The 14,203-nt window shown below is 44.8% G+C and overlaps 1 protein-coding gene across 2 annotated transcripts in view; it reads right to left on the bottom strand.

Annotated features, from left to right (window-relative positions):
• Positions 1-2,594, bottom strand: part of ppp1r16b (protein phosphatase 1, regulatory subunit 16B) — a 126,576-nt gene extending 123,982 nt beyond the window's left edge. Inside the window, exon 1 of one of the 2 annotated variants that reach the window (XM_056274801.1) lies at positions 2,487-2,594. The gene's annotated coding sequence lies outside the window, so the exon portion shown is untranslated. Of the gene's footprint in view, positions 1-2,472 lie in introns of both variants that reach the window. The other variant, XM_056274802.1, reaches the window with a different exon arrangement.
• Positions 2,595-14,203: the final 11,609 nt, after the last annotated feature.

Here is a 14,203-nt window from a genome sequence, read left to right as displayed (position 1 = left end):
ATCGGCCATACTAAATTGTCCGTAGGTGTGAATGTGTTGGCCCTGGGATGGACTGGTAGCCTGTCCAGGGTGTCTCCCTGCCTGCCACCTGCTGGGATAGACTCCAGCATCTCACAACCCCGATTGGGATTGACTTGGATAATGGATGGATGGATAAATATAAAGGGATAATATTGAAAATAGTGTTTGCTTCCCTTTAAAATTCATATTGGGAGGAGTGAGATAGTGCACATGCTTACTTGTAAGTAAATGCCATGCAAAAATGGCTAATAAAATGGATGGTCATGTTCAAGGGTTTTGTAAGTCTCTTAAGTAGCTGCCCTGAGATTCGCCTATCTCAGTATTAAGAACACAGATTAGCAGGCGCTAGCTGCAATCAGAGCGTTGATCTACTACAACCACTTTTCCATAGTGAGCAAGCACATTGGTCTAAGGCATGGCTTAAGGAAATCATATTCAGATTCAAAGAGCTGAGGAACATCTCTAATTGAAACAAAAGAAATACACTCCCCCTGTGACCATAAGCAAAGGAAAACTTTTTCAGGCTAAAATTGTAGTAAACAGCTTTTTGGGTGGTGGTGGTGGTGGTGGTGTTGAGAGGGGACGGGCCGGCTATGATGTCAATCACAGACAGTACACGACTTTACTCTGAAGTGAATTTGAGAATAAAGCAAAGCCTGTGTCTTTCAGGGAGCCTCCTGGGCTTCATTTCGGTTTCAATATTTCATGAGCATCAGCCAAATCACCATGTCAGAGTAATTAAACATCAGTTAGGGTACAAAACTACAGAGAATATATTATGGAAGCAGCTCATCAGCGGCATGGGACTGCTGAGGAAAAGCAGTGGCGCTACTCAGCAGACCAGTGACTGATGCCAGATACTCACGGAGATCCAATTCTGCCATTACACCGCACACACACACCAATGGCTCATCTTCTAAAACACTGGGCTAACTGCCGGTTTTAACAGGAAGAAGGTTATTATACTGGGCAGGCAACGCGTACATGTGTTTTCTGTTTTCTTGTATGTGTTGTGTGTGTGTGTAAGAGAGAGACAGAGAGCAGGCGACATCTGTCTGTGTAAGAGAAAGTGAATTAGTGCACAGTAACTGTTTGTGTTAGATACAGAAAGGAAATGGGTAGAGAGAGAGAGAGAGAGAGAGAGAGAGAGAGAGAGAGAGAGAAAGACAGTAGTATCTGTATGACTGAAATGAAGCAATAGCCTAAGTATAGGACAGAGAAAGAGAGAGAGAGAGAGAGTGTGTAACTGTAAGACAGAAAAGCAGGACCTGTCTATGCAAAAGGTAGTGCGTGATACCCCCTTCTTGTCTGTGTGTGTGTGTGTGTGTGTGTGTGTGTGTGTAGTCCACTTTCTCTCTGACAGCCTGTGCCAAACGTGAACTGACATCCAGTGCAGATGCTGAGAGGCACAGCAGGAGAAAGCGCTCAAAATGTCTCCACATATCAAACATTTAAAGGGCAACGCAACCGGGCAGGGGGAGCACCTCCCTTAACACGCGGACAGGGGCGGGGGAAATAAAGTCACCAAATGTTTAACATCTCTATTTGGGTTTTTTTTTTTTTGGTGAACTTTGATGGAGATACCGCATTTGGGAAGCGGGGAGGGCACCTGTATTGAAGAACCAAAGCCTTGTGTCTCTACCTAACAGTTTAACCGTCACATGCCATGTCGTTGCTACTATCCACGCAGCCACTGACAGATTTCACAGATTTGACATCTTTTTCCATGTGAGCGGGCGGGGAAATAAAATAAAACAACCACGTATAAACAGCAGCTTACTACTCTAAAGTTGTGCCCTGCACTGCAGATGATATTTCCCGGAACTGGAAGTAAAGGGCACATTAACATGTCACTGGAGAGACGACGTCCCTTGTGGGACCGTAGCTGAACAGCGAGCCCGTCTTGAGGCAGTCATTCAATGCGACTTCCCACGTGAGGGGACGCCGAGCAACATACCACTAAAACCAGCTAACAGAAAACTCTCGCTAAAGGATTCAAATGCGACGATAAACAGGCCCGGAGAGTAGGGGAGAGACCCCCACTCTTCAACTAGTCGGTAAAATACTGTTGGGGTTGCGTGAAGCTGCGACGTAAAAGTGAGCAGCGTTGCAACGGGAGGATGTTGAAGTCTATATCTTTTCATCACAAGCCGTGTTTGCTACATTCCAGGCGCCGGTAGCGGAAACCCGAGGATTTTCCATCGCAATTAACATGTTTATTTTTATAGCATTTTATAGCGTTCAGCGACTCCTGCCAACTGTAAAGTCAGCTCACTACCCCGAAGAATATTAGACGGACAAGCTTCTCCTCTCTTCAGCCTGCCGCTTTTTTACCCCGCTGAGCAACAAGAAGAAAAAAACCCTCTCCCCCCCCCGCCCCGGAGTTCAATTCAGTCATCGGCGAGCGCGCTGCTCCGAATAAATCCTTCAAATTCTGTTAAAATCACCTACTTGTTTCAACTCACCGCGCTCCGTGTAGAGTCGAGTTGTCCCGCTTTTTAATTCACACGGATGCCAGAGAGCGGCAGCCCGACGTTCCTGCAGCGCGGCCAACTTGTCCCGTTATGAGGCCGCCTGCGCCGAGCCGAGCTGACTGTGGCCGCAGAGGCTCCGTCTCCGCGCGGAGTCACTCCTTGAGGGCGGGGCAGCGAGGAGCACGGCGAGGGAGGAGACTGAGAGGCAGAATGCAGACACCCTCTCATTGATAGCGCCTGTATGTGAGCCGGGGCATCCTTCATGACAAGTCATTAGAAAGAGAGGGGGGGGGCAGAGCTTTCTATGCCATAAAACGACAAATGTTTGTAGACATTCCGATTAGAATCTGGCTGAAAATATTCCGGCCAGTAATTGAACAAATTGGCCCTTATGGCAGTGAAGTGTGGGGTCCAATTACAAATCAAGAACCAGGACAAATATCCTATTGACACCCTGCATGCGGAGTTCTGTAAGAACCTCTTACATGTCCAGAGGAAAACAACAAACAATGTAATAAAGGGCAGAATTAGGCCAATATCCATTACTGATCAAAATACGGAAATGGTCAATCAAATTCTGGCAACATCTGAAACACAGTGACCCCCCCCCCCCACACACACTCATACCATTACAAAACCTTGCAATACCAAGAGTTGAGCAAAACCAGTCCCCTCACTCACGCTCAAGTTCACTAACAAACACCAACACTTCACAGTCTCAGGACCAGAACATCAGAATCCATCAAATTATAACTCAACAAAAATTATATTACTTATTGGGACACACAAACTAAAAACCAACATAAAATGCAATGCTATTTGGCCCTAAAGAGACAGTACGCTGTGGCAGAATATCTACACACAGTGACCGATACCAAACTGAGAACCACCTTGACGAAGTACAGATTCAGTGAGCACGGCCTGGCCGTAGAAATAGGCCGACACAGACAAACATGGCTGCCGGCAGAAGAGAGGCTGTACCCACACTGCGATATGGGAGAGGTGGATACAGAGCTGAACTTCATCATCACCTGTCCTAAGTATAACCACATTAGAAATCATTACTGCCCAAAAATTGAACAGATCCACCCAAACTTCAGAAGTCTCCCTGCCATCAGCAAACTAGCCGTCCTACTGGGAGAGAAGACAAGCTAGCCATCCAACTGGGAGAGGAGAAGACAAGCTGCAACACAGCAGCCACATATATTGTTGCATGTCACAATCTGAGGGACAGTGTGTGAGCACCCCGTCCACACACCGACACCCCCACCCCCGTCTACACACACACATACACACACACACACACAGGTTTCTTCCTTTTCTCTCTATTTTTGGTTCTTCTCTTCTTTGACTTTCAAATTCAATTAACGTTGCACTACTAAATACTGTTAAATTGGCTGGTTGACTGTTTTTAAAAATACAGCAACTTCCACCCATTATCTTAACTACGTATCCTGCTCTCGGGGTCGCGGGGGATGCTGGAGCCTATCCCAGCAGTCACTGGGACTACATACAGCAACTTTTTTTTTCTGTTATTGTTTGTATGTTATAAATTGTACTGTACTGTTTTGTACCACCTTGTGCTTTGGCAATACTATGTAACAGAATATGGTCATGCCAATAAAGCCCTGTTGAACTGAATTGAATTGAATTGAATTGAGAGAGCCCAGCTGGGCTTGGGAGAGAATGTGAAGCCAGTCTGGAGGGTTTTACACAAACCACCATTAGTTAAAAAAGCTGGTGATCTGCAGTGAAGGGTCTTGCATGGCAGAGTGGCAGTCAGTGCTTTTGTTTCTGTGTTAAACCCTAATGTGAATGACAACTGTGAATGACAACATCATAACCAGGTAAAATTGAATTTCTGATAGCCACGACTGGCAAACTCCAACTCCCTTTGAAACGAATATAGAAGTTGTGATGCTCACAAGTTAAAACGTCATTTTCGATATCAACATTTGAATTTCTGGTACCCACAATTGGCAATTTAACTAGTTACAACTAAATTGGAACTATTTGTAATTCAAATTCCGATGTCCACAAATGGGCACTTTAGCTAGTGAAAATTGAATTGTATGAGAATTGAATTGAAAAACAGAGAGATTAAACGCTGAGACGGCTTGCCATAATCCTTTTCCATGTCCACACTCAATTGCATTGGATGCATGAGTGACTCAAAGTGATTCAATAATGCAAAGCCTCAAAGTGGAATATTTTTTTTTCACTTTTGAGGAACGTCTAAAATGATTGAGGTCTGAAATGAATCAGTCTGATGAGGAAATTAAAATAGACTCGAGAATGCATCACAAACATTAACAAAAAAAAAGGTGTATACCTCTCTAAGAATTCCCCTCCCTCTCTCTGTGCATATTTTCTCTCTATTTTCCTTTCTCTCTTTCCCTTTCTCTCACTGTGTCCTGGGTGCGAACCTCTCCACCTCTCTGTTTTCCCTCGTTCTGCTCTCCTCTCCTCTATCTTTTTTTTAATTTGCTCCCACCTGGATCTCTGGGTTCAAACTATACTAAAGAAAGAAGGGGTCTCTACACTGCATAATACTTCAAGGGATTCTCAGAAAAGAAACTTCGGTTTTGAATGTGACAGGATAGCAAAACAAAGTCTTGGCTAAACGCATAAAAATATGTGGCTACAAATCCGTGTTACACACCATGACCTCGTGGCATACACCTGCAGCCATGCTTATACAGACACATGCAGATGATGTGCAAGTACAAACAAACTATCTTTACTATGCACCCATAGACACACACATGTATAGAATGTGCATGCTGCACACACAGCATGCTTAATGCAGTACACGATGTGCACACACTTACTTGGAGGGCCATAAAGCAGAGGGAGACATACTTTGCATATGGTTCTATGATCTTTCGCTGATGGCCCCATGGCATATCAGTACCAGCGCCTTTGGCTGAGAGCTAGAATGGCCGTGCACTGCATAAAACCAACGTTTGATGTCTCACCACACATGCTGATCTGGAAAAACTAGGTCAGCAGCATACTCTGATGGAGTATTTGTTCATACAGCCCCTTCTCCTCTCCTCCAACCTCATTCTACCCCAGCAGGCAAGTGGGTTTTAAGAGTCCTAAGATGTGCACTCCTTACATATTTCATGACCTTGCGCTGTTGCTTTGCCCCAACGCTTCCAGAGAGCCAAGACGGAGAGAGAGAGAGAGAGAGAGAGAGAGAGAGAGAGAGAAGGTTGTTTTATCAGAGGTGGGGACAAAACGTACATAAAACAGTCGAGAACGAGGGCTGGACCTTTCCTGTGACCTTCAGGTTGGCAACTCGAGTGTATTCTAGAGCCATTTAACCTCAAAAATATAGATCCCAAACGGCATGACAGTGGTTACTCTGCTGAAACTTGGCTTAAGATGACCACTCCAATAGTTAAGCTTTGGTTGGATTTGTTTTAAACAGATATCCTTTGACGTTGCCAGAATGTGAACTGTCAAGCAATGAAAATAATTTACTACAAATAAGACAAACACAAAGGCTTTTAAAGGTCTGCTTGCTATGCTGCCGCCCTTTTCCTGAAAGAAATCCAACGAGTTTTAGTTTTTCCAATACTCATTAAAGCAGTACTATATCTATCAGCCACACAATGCAGAGCATGCCTTGAGCTCAGAGTTGCTTTGGCTTGCATTGATCCCCCCCCACAACCACCTATCTATCTTTGTCTCTCTGTCACTCCCTCTCTTTTCCATTCTCTCTCTTGGCACGGATTAGATCGATGCCACGTGTGCCAAGACACAGGAGTCCAACTCGTCAAATTTCAACAGCAATCCAAAATGCTCTTGTTATCGATCACGCTCCCCGTTTGTGCTTCTTTTTTTGCAGTTAACAGTATCACTGTGACAGCTATCATTGAAAAAAAATACAAGTTTTCTTGCATGGCCCCTTTGTAAGAGCACTGTGTACCTCCCTATTGATCTGCCTCTTCTTGTACCGAGTGAACACTAGGTTGTCAATACTGTGACGCACTTGTCTAAGTATTGCAATACTTAAGCTGGTACTGTGTCCTGGCCTGGCTTTATTGCACTGGGGTTCCTGAATGGTTGTGGTTGAAACAAAGCAAATTACTAACACACCCCATACCCACCACACCGGGGACAGGTGGCCATGTATTTCTTTCATTGTTTGAAGACCCTGACACATCACCACCCCAACGGCTTGGTTTTGCACTCGCAATCCTCAGCAGACCGTGCTGCAAACACAGGAAACAACATCTACCAAGTCCCAGAGAGTTGAATCAGTTCATCTGGACACAAGAGTTTAGCTGGAGAAACGTGATTCAACTTTCTCAGGTTTCCTTACCGGGATTATTGAGCACGCATCAAGATATTTACTAAGGGTGCCTAAAAATGGCAGGTTTAGGAAAATTAAATGCGCTGGATATTCACTACCTTTCAGTTTATATTGGTTTGCCTTGCTTGCTTTAAGAGAACACAAACCGTGCAGCTACATCCTTGATTTGTTGTTTTTGTTTCACGAGCCTGAACGACAGAGGTCAGCGATAAGGTAGAAATTACACATTGCACCTTTCATTATGAATGATAGATAGATATCATAAATAAACCGCATCGCTGACACCTGACTCATGTTGGGTGTAACTACACGGCAAACTCTTCCACTGACATGCTTGCACGGTTGCCATGCAATTCTGTCCATCCATCTGTCCGTGTCTCATTGTCTGTCTGCCTGTCTTTCAGTTGTAAAGTCTCGTGTCTTGAGGTTTGGAAAGGTCTCCTCTTACAGCAGCAAAACAAATGCCACATTCCTCTAACCAACCCCCTGTCTTGTCTGAACCAGGCCAATAAGGGCTAATGGCACCACCGATAAGGTTTGTCTGAACCATTATAACCGTTTTTTTTTGTTTATGTCCCTCTTACAAGGAGAAGATGAATAAGTTGCATGGACAACCACATCGTCCAGTGCTAATCCTTTTTGTTCAATAGAAGACAATTAAAAGGCGACCAGCATGTTGTGATGAAAACACGAGTAATCATGCTTATTCCCCCCCTTGAAGGTACGTGTACTTGCAACTTGTTATACTATGATTAATGGAGATGCAAATTTGACAGCTGCAAATGACAAGTGCTTTGTCCCCCAGATTATTGAACAGGCAAATGAGAGAGCACTTTGCAGGCATGGAGAATGGAAACAGTGTCTTCCATTGAAATACTGCAAAGGGCTCAGAGGGGGGTGGGGGGTGCATCTCCTGGGGATGCTACATTTTACAGTTGCAGACACTCAGAGGGTTGAATATAATGTGCCTTGACTTGGGGTAGACAGAGAGAGGCTCGAAAGACAACGAGAAAATGGAAAAGGGAATGAATGGGCACAACTTATCTTTGGTCTGTGGTCGTTCTCATAAAACATCTGCTGTGCTCTGCGATAAAGGAGGTGAACTGATTTTACGATAGCAATTAAATGAGGTCGGAATTCTGGCGCAGTTACACTGTCAACCTTTACAATGGCTTGAATTGAATATTTGAGTGCATCTTACTTTATCTAGTGTAATATGGTCAACTTAGTTGGTTAAACTACATTATATGAAGAAGGGGGGTGAGATCCCCTCTGTACACACAACACAAAATGAGTTACACTAAGAAATGATGTGATGACAGGCTGGCAGACAGATGCTGAAAGCAATAGTTCCACAGCTTCATAGATTAAAATCACGTTCTCTTGATAATTGTGACTTGAAATTTACATTAAAACTTCAAAAAAGAAAACATTAAAAATAACACTTGGCCGAAAAAGCATGTGTAGCAAATTTCATGAAATGTGAAAGTCATGGTCATGACAGTTAGGAACGTCATGGCTGGCACATAAGAAGAATAAGTGGTTTTTTCATGCATTCTTCATGAGATGACTGAACTGTTGGACTGATGCATTGCAGCACAGTGAATCAGTCACTGCAAAACTTAAAGAAATAAAAGGCAGTGTTTGTTCTGTGCTTATGGACAAAAGCAAAAAAGTGTCTGTTTACATTGTTATATCAGACTTAAAGCTGGAGGAACTGAGTTTGTTTTTTTGGGGGGGGGGGTTTTGGTGGGACATGTAACACCAATACAGATGGACTTTTTGGTTTGTTTAAAGATGTTTACCTCAGGCCAATACTACCAATGCTGCCTATCCAAAAGTGCAGAGAGCAATGTAATAATGGTGCAGCGACCGTGTCAGAAAGAGGACGAGGTCCACAAGCACTTGCACAAGAAAATAACTGCAAGCCAAGTATCGCCACTGTCCAGCACACATTGTTAATTTGGTGGAACAGTACATGGCCCAAAGCCTCCCAGCTCATTGCAACTTCATGATGCTTATTCGTGAACGGAAAAAAAAAACTTATCAGAAATTTTTTCAAGCGTTTTGCTTGGTTTAACGAACTTAAACACAATAATAATAATGATAAAAAAATCAATCTTATATAGTGCTTTTCTAACACTCAAAGTCGCTTTACAATGAACAACAGTGAAAAGGGACAACAGAAACACATAACAGAGGGGTGGATGGGAAGGGGGGCTACGACAGGGAGAAGCGGCAGCCACACACGACGCCAGCAGTACTCTCTGACTTAAACAGATACAGAAGGGCAAGTAAAACAAAAAACAACAGCACTATAGATGTTGATTTTCTGTAGGGATTTACTGCCGTGGCCTATTCCTCCCCCGAGGTATCCACAAGGCAGTGGCGCTATTTAACCCATAGCTAGGGGCTGGTTCGTGGGCATCAGGGAATATCCACACACCGGTGGGCCTGCGTACCACACGTCCAGGGGCCAGACCTCCTCCGAGTTCCTTGTAGTTCAGCCAGGGTCCAAGGTGTACCCAGTTACCGTGTGTCACCACGAGGAGACACTACATAGAGCTTGCTGTTGGAGAGGCTATGTACTGGCAGAGAGAGACTTATGCGCTCGGCTCCCCGTTCGCATTTCTACCAGCCAGCGGTGAAGGTTGAGAGTGACATGTGACAGGCACAGAACACTACGCTTCACAACAACCCCACTTCTTACACAAGAATCTCCGACACACAATGACTCATAGTCAACGGGGCCCCTATGGTCAACATGCTGGAGGGTGAATAGGGCTTCACTAACATCTATTTTGTCAAACTACAGTGCACCAGTTGACCTTCATGAGGAGCAAATGGCTTCCTTCTGCTGCCACAGAGGTTTGATGCTTATTTCACATGTTGACGTTGATGTTTATCTCTGGCACTGACGCAGTCGATGCAGCTTACAAAATGAGTCAATAGCACCTCCCGAAAGCTGCCCAAATGATTGAAACAGTCGGAGAGGATGCAAAACATTTTTGTGAGTAAGGATTTGAAGTTGGGCTGAGCAATATATCGATATTATGTCAACATCGTGATATGAGACTAGCTATCGTCTGGGACTTTGGATATCGTGATACAGCATAAGTGTTGTCTTTCCCTGGTTTTAAGGGCTGTAAAGTGATGTAGTTTTCTGAACTTACCAGACTGTTCTAACTGTTCTATTATTTGCCTTTAACCACTTAGTTATTATATAGGCATTACTGTCCATGAGTGTCTCCCCAGCTGCCGCCCAATGAATGCTGGGATAGACTCTGATAATGGAATGGAAAAAAAATCTGATTCTGTAAATGTTTTGTGAAAGCACCAATCCTCACAACATCACCACAATATCGATATCGAGGTATTTGGTCCAAAAATATTCTGATTTTGTCCATATGAAGACTTCTGGAGTACACCGGATGGGATGATGCAGACCCACCACATGGCTCTCAGTCACCAGATGAATTTTACCGAAAGGAGCATGGAACATCATGTGTTAATCGGTGCCACGTCCACATCTGTGAACTGTCACTTTAGCCCCTCTGTTTTCAAATGGAAGACACGGAAGACTACATGACAGGAAAGGGCAACAAGCAAAGCATTTCATAGGCCCATAAGGACAACGTTAATGGAGCCAGACTCACACTGCATCACTACATGTGCATTGAAATAACTAAACAAAGGGACCTTTCACTCAGTACTACTTAGCAAGACTTTGTGGAAATCCTGAAAGAAGAACAAGCCAGAGAATGAGTACCTGATCACTTCCTCTTAAATTACTTGCATATTGCTGATGCCTCGGCTGAAGAGACAATGAATCGAGGAGCTAGACCACAGCCAACACTCTTAACAAGAGACAGATTATTTTTTGGACAGGTTGTGGTCATCAATGAGCTGGTTGTTACCTTGCATGGTTGACACCACCATCAGAGAGTGTGTGTGTGTGCGCGCGCGCGCGCGTGCGCGGCATTAATTAATTGTAAAGTGCTTTGACTGGCTGCTGCAGCTAGAAAAACGCAATATAAAAGACAATCTATTCTATTCTTTATTCTATCAATCCATGAGGAAAAACAATAGTGATATTTCTCATAGTTGTCTTGTTCGTCGTAATCCGGTGTATACAGATTAACCTACCTGTTTAAAATGCTGTTCACTGAGGATGATGTCACAGGGTCCATTTTCAGAAAACTTTTGTCATTTTCTTTTAAATCACCTCAGCTGGCCTACGTTATAATTAGTTATCATTATCATAATTACCATAGCTTTTAACACACATTGCGGTTTGTAAAATCCGACTCGCTGTTTTCTGTTTGCTATTCCTTTCCCCCCAAACTGCATCCGGCCAATCACCCCACCCTCCCGAGCCTTCCCGGTCGCTGCTCCACCCCCTCTGCCGACCCGGGGAGGGCTGCAGACTACCACATGCCTCCTCCCATACATGTGAAGTCGCCAGCCGCTTCTTTTCAGCCGACAGTGAGGAGTTTCACCAGGAGGTATAGCGTGTGTGAGGCTCACGCTATACCCCCCCCCGCCCCCCGAACAGGCGCCCTGACCGACCAGAGGAGGCGCTAGTGCAGCGACTATGACGCAAAACCACATCCGGCTTCCCACCCGCAGACACGGTCAATTGTATCTGTAAGGACGCCCGACCAAGCCGGTTGTTTGCGTATTCCTAACACGCTGTCACGTTTGTGTTTTTCTGCTCCTGCACCCCCGCTTTGCTCCCCCGTCCCCCATTACCTGATTGGCTTGCCATGTCCGTTCCTGCCCTGCTTGGCTCTCCTATTCCCCATTCCCTTATTTGGCTTGCCATTTCTGTTCCTGCCCTGCTTCGCTCACCTGGTCCCCATTTCCCTGATTGGCTGCACATGTATATATCCCGCCCCCGCCCCGCTCATTGTCGGGTTATAAGAGAAACTTTACCCTTGGTATCTACCGAGTTCTTCAGTTCAGTTCCCTGTTATCAGTAAAGTCTGGCTTTATCCCGGCTTGTCTCCACTGTCTGCATTTGGGCCCTGTTCCCGCTCTCCCCGTGACAGTATAACCCGACCATGAGCCCGGCCAATCAGGGGGGAATATATTCATGGGGAGCCAATCAGGGAAATGGGGAAGAGGCGAGCAAAGCAGGGGCCGGAACAGAAAAATACAACCATGACAGGACTGTCGCGATGAGAGCAGGACCCGAATTCAGACGCAGAGACAATCTGGGATCAAGCAAGACTTTACTGAAAACAGATTCAGACAACTTCATTTATCCCAGAAGGACAATTCAGTTTTATAATCTACCCAGACCATACGCCAACTCACAGACAAGTGGCAATTATCAGTATGTCAGACAATAGATCAGTACATGGGCAAGAGATGCCTACTGTCACCCTCGTCTGGCCTGGCATGTAGACTCACTCCCACGAGAACCAGGCGAAGGATAAAAATTCACATAAGTTAAAAGAATAGAATAAATAAATGAAGCATCCTAAGATGCATTGCACGCTACAATACCACATTCAGTGAAAGTACAGGGCACAATCCATCCATCCATTATCCAAACCGCTTATCCTACTCAGGATCGTGGGATGCTGGAGCCTATCCCAAGGTATAAACCAACTATTGTGGTTTAAAACAACATAAAGCAGTCGTTTAAAATGACTGCTCTTGGCATTTAACAGCCTGATAGCAGAGGGAATGAATGACTGTGAAACTTAAAAGGACCTAAAACAGGGAACTTACAGAACTGGGTCACTAACAAGGGTAACGTTTTTCTTATAACCCAACAACGAGCTGGGGCAACCAGGGGGCAATATGTACTTACATGAGTAGCCAATCGGGTAATGGGGAACAGGTGAGCAAGGCAGGGGCAGGAACAGAAAAACACAACCATGACAAGCGCTGGTTTCCCCTGTGCGAAGGTTTTTGATTATAGCTTTTTGTGAGAGAATCCGCACTTTGTGTTCTGTGTGATATTCAAGGAGCAGTTTGACATTAAGGTCCATATTTAGCTCCACGTCCGTCACACTTTGTCACTCTCAGATGCAGATTGTGCATCGCTCCACCTTGGCATTGCACCCTGTGATTACCTCACAACATCATGCTGGAAGCAATAATGAACCTTTGAAGTAAGTGGGGAAGAAAATAATCAAATTTTGCTCTTCTAAGGAAGGGTTTGACAGTAAACGAGATTACACTGGGACTTCTCTTGGAGGTTGTGCCAAGAGTGTCTCTGTTTTATCTGCGCTGGGCCGATAAAATTAAAACTCTCAATCTTTTTCTTTTCCTTTGCATCATTTTGCTGTTCTTTGCATATTCATACAAACAAGCGCCAATCCACCGTTACGCCAAAATTATGGCATGTTCCTCAGCTCGCACTGGTTAAACGCCATGGTGAATGAGAGTAGGGAATGTATGCTCTTTTTGTTTCGTTCTGTTGTGTCTGTCTGTACTATACTGTATCAGTTATTTTGTCTCCGCAACTGTTTGGCTCTTGTGTTGATGACTCGCCGCCAGATATCGTTCCCATCTCGCCCAATCAGAATTGATATGAAGCGTAGCCCCACACATGAAACAGTGGATAGGCTGTTGAGATTTTCCAGGTGCGCGCGACTGTATCTCTGCAATTATTTGTGAGCCACGATCACCCAGAAACCCCTTCTCTGCATTGCTTTGAAGAGACGTTTATGTGTACCAACACAGAACCACGTCCCGGACTATAAGTCGCACTCGCATAAGCTGCAAAAAACACATTGCTGTGAGGGAAAAAAGAAAAAAGAAAAGTTGCTTCAGTGTATAAGTCATATTCATATGGTGGGCACCATAGAAATTGAATGACAGTAGAAAGGACATTTCAATTCACATCAACATAGCAGGATGCTCAAAGCCACCGCGGCCATTTAAACTGCTGCCATCGCAACCCAGATAGCAAAATTGCTGTGGCCCGGACCCGTCCCACACCCAACACTTCATCCAGCCCACATACCGCGTGGAATGATGACACTTGGGTGGTCCGTTCCTGTTTGCCAGAGCTGGGCCAGAACCAAGCCATAGCAATGCCACATGTGCCACATTATTTGCCAAAGGTGGCCCATATTTGTTTTGTGAAATGTGGGCCATATTCACCATTTACCACACGGGCCACTCCAGAGTCACATCCAGATTTACATGTTGCCGAGAGCAGCGCATCTTTGCCAAAAAGGGCCCACATTTGATTTGGCATATTTGGGCCATATTTGCTATTATACATGTGGGCCACTTCAGGCTCACATCCATTTTGTCAGGGCCAGAAGAAGGCCATCAGTGCTGCATCATTGCCTGAAGTGGCCCACATCCGGATGCTATCTGGGAAAGAACTGTGACCACTGTCAAAGTCAAGGTCAAAGTA

This window comes from Lampris incognitus, chromosome 2, assembly GCF_029633865.1.
Source record: "Lampris incognitus isolate fLamInc1 chromosome 2, fLamInc1.hap2, whole genome shotgun sequence".
NCBI lineage: Eukaryota > Metazoa > Chordata > Actinopteri > Lampriformes > Lampridae > Lampris > Lampris incognitus.
The sequence above is the reverse complement of the archived record's forward strand: the minus strand, read 5'-3'. Positions and strand labels throughout refer to the sequence as shown.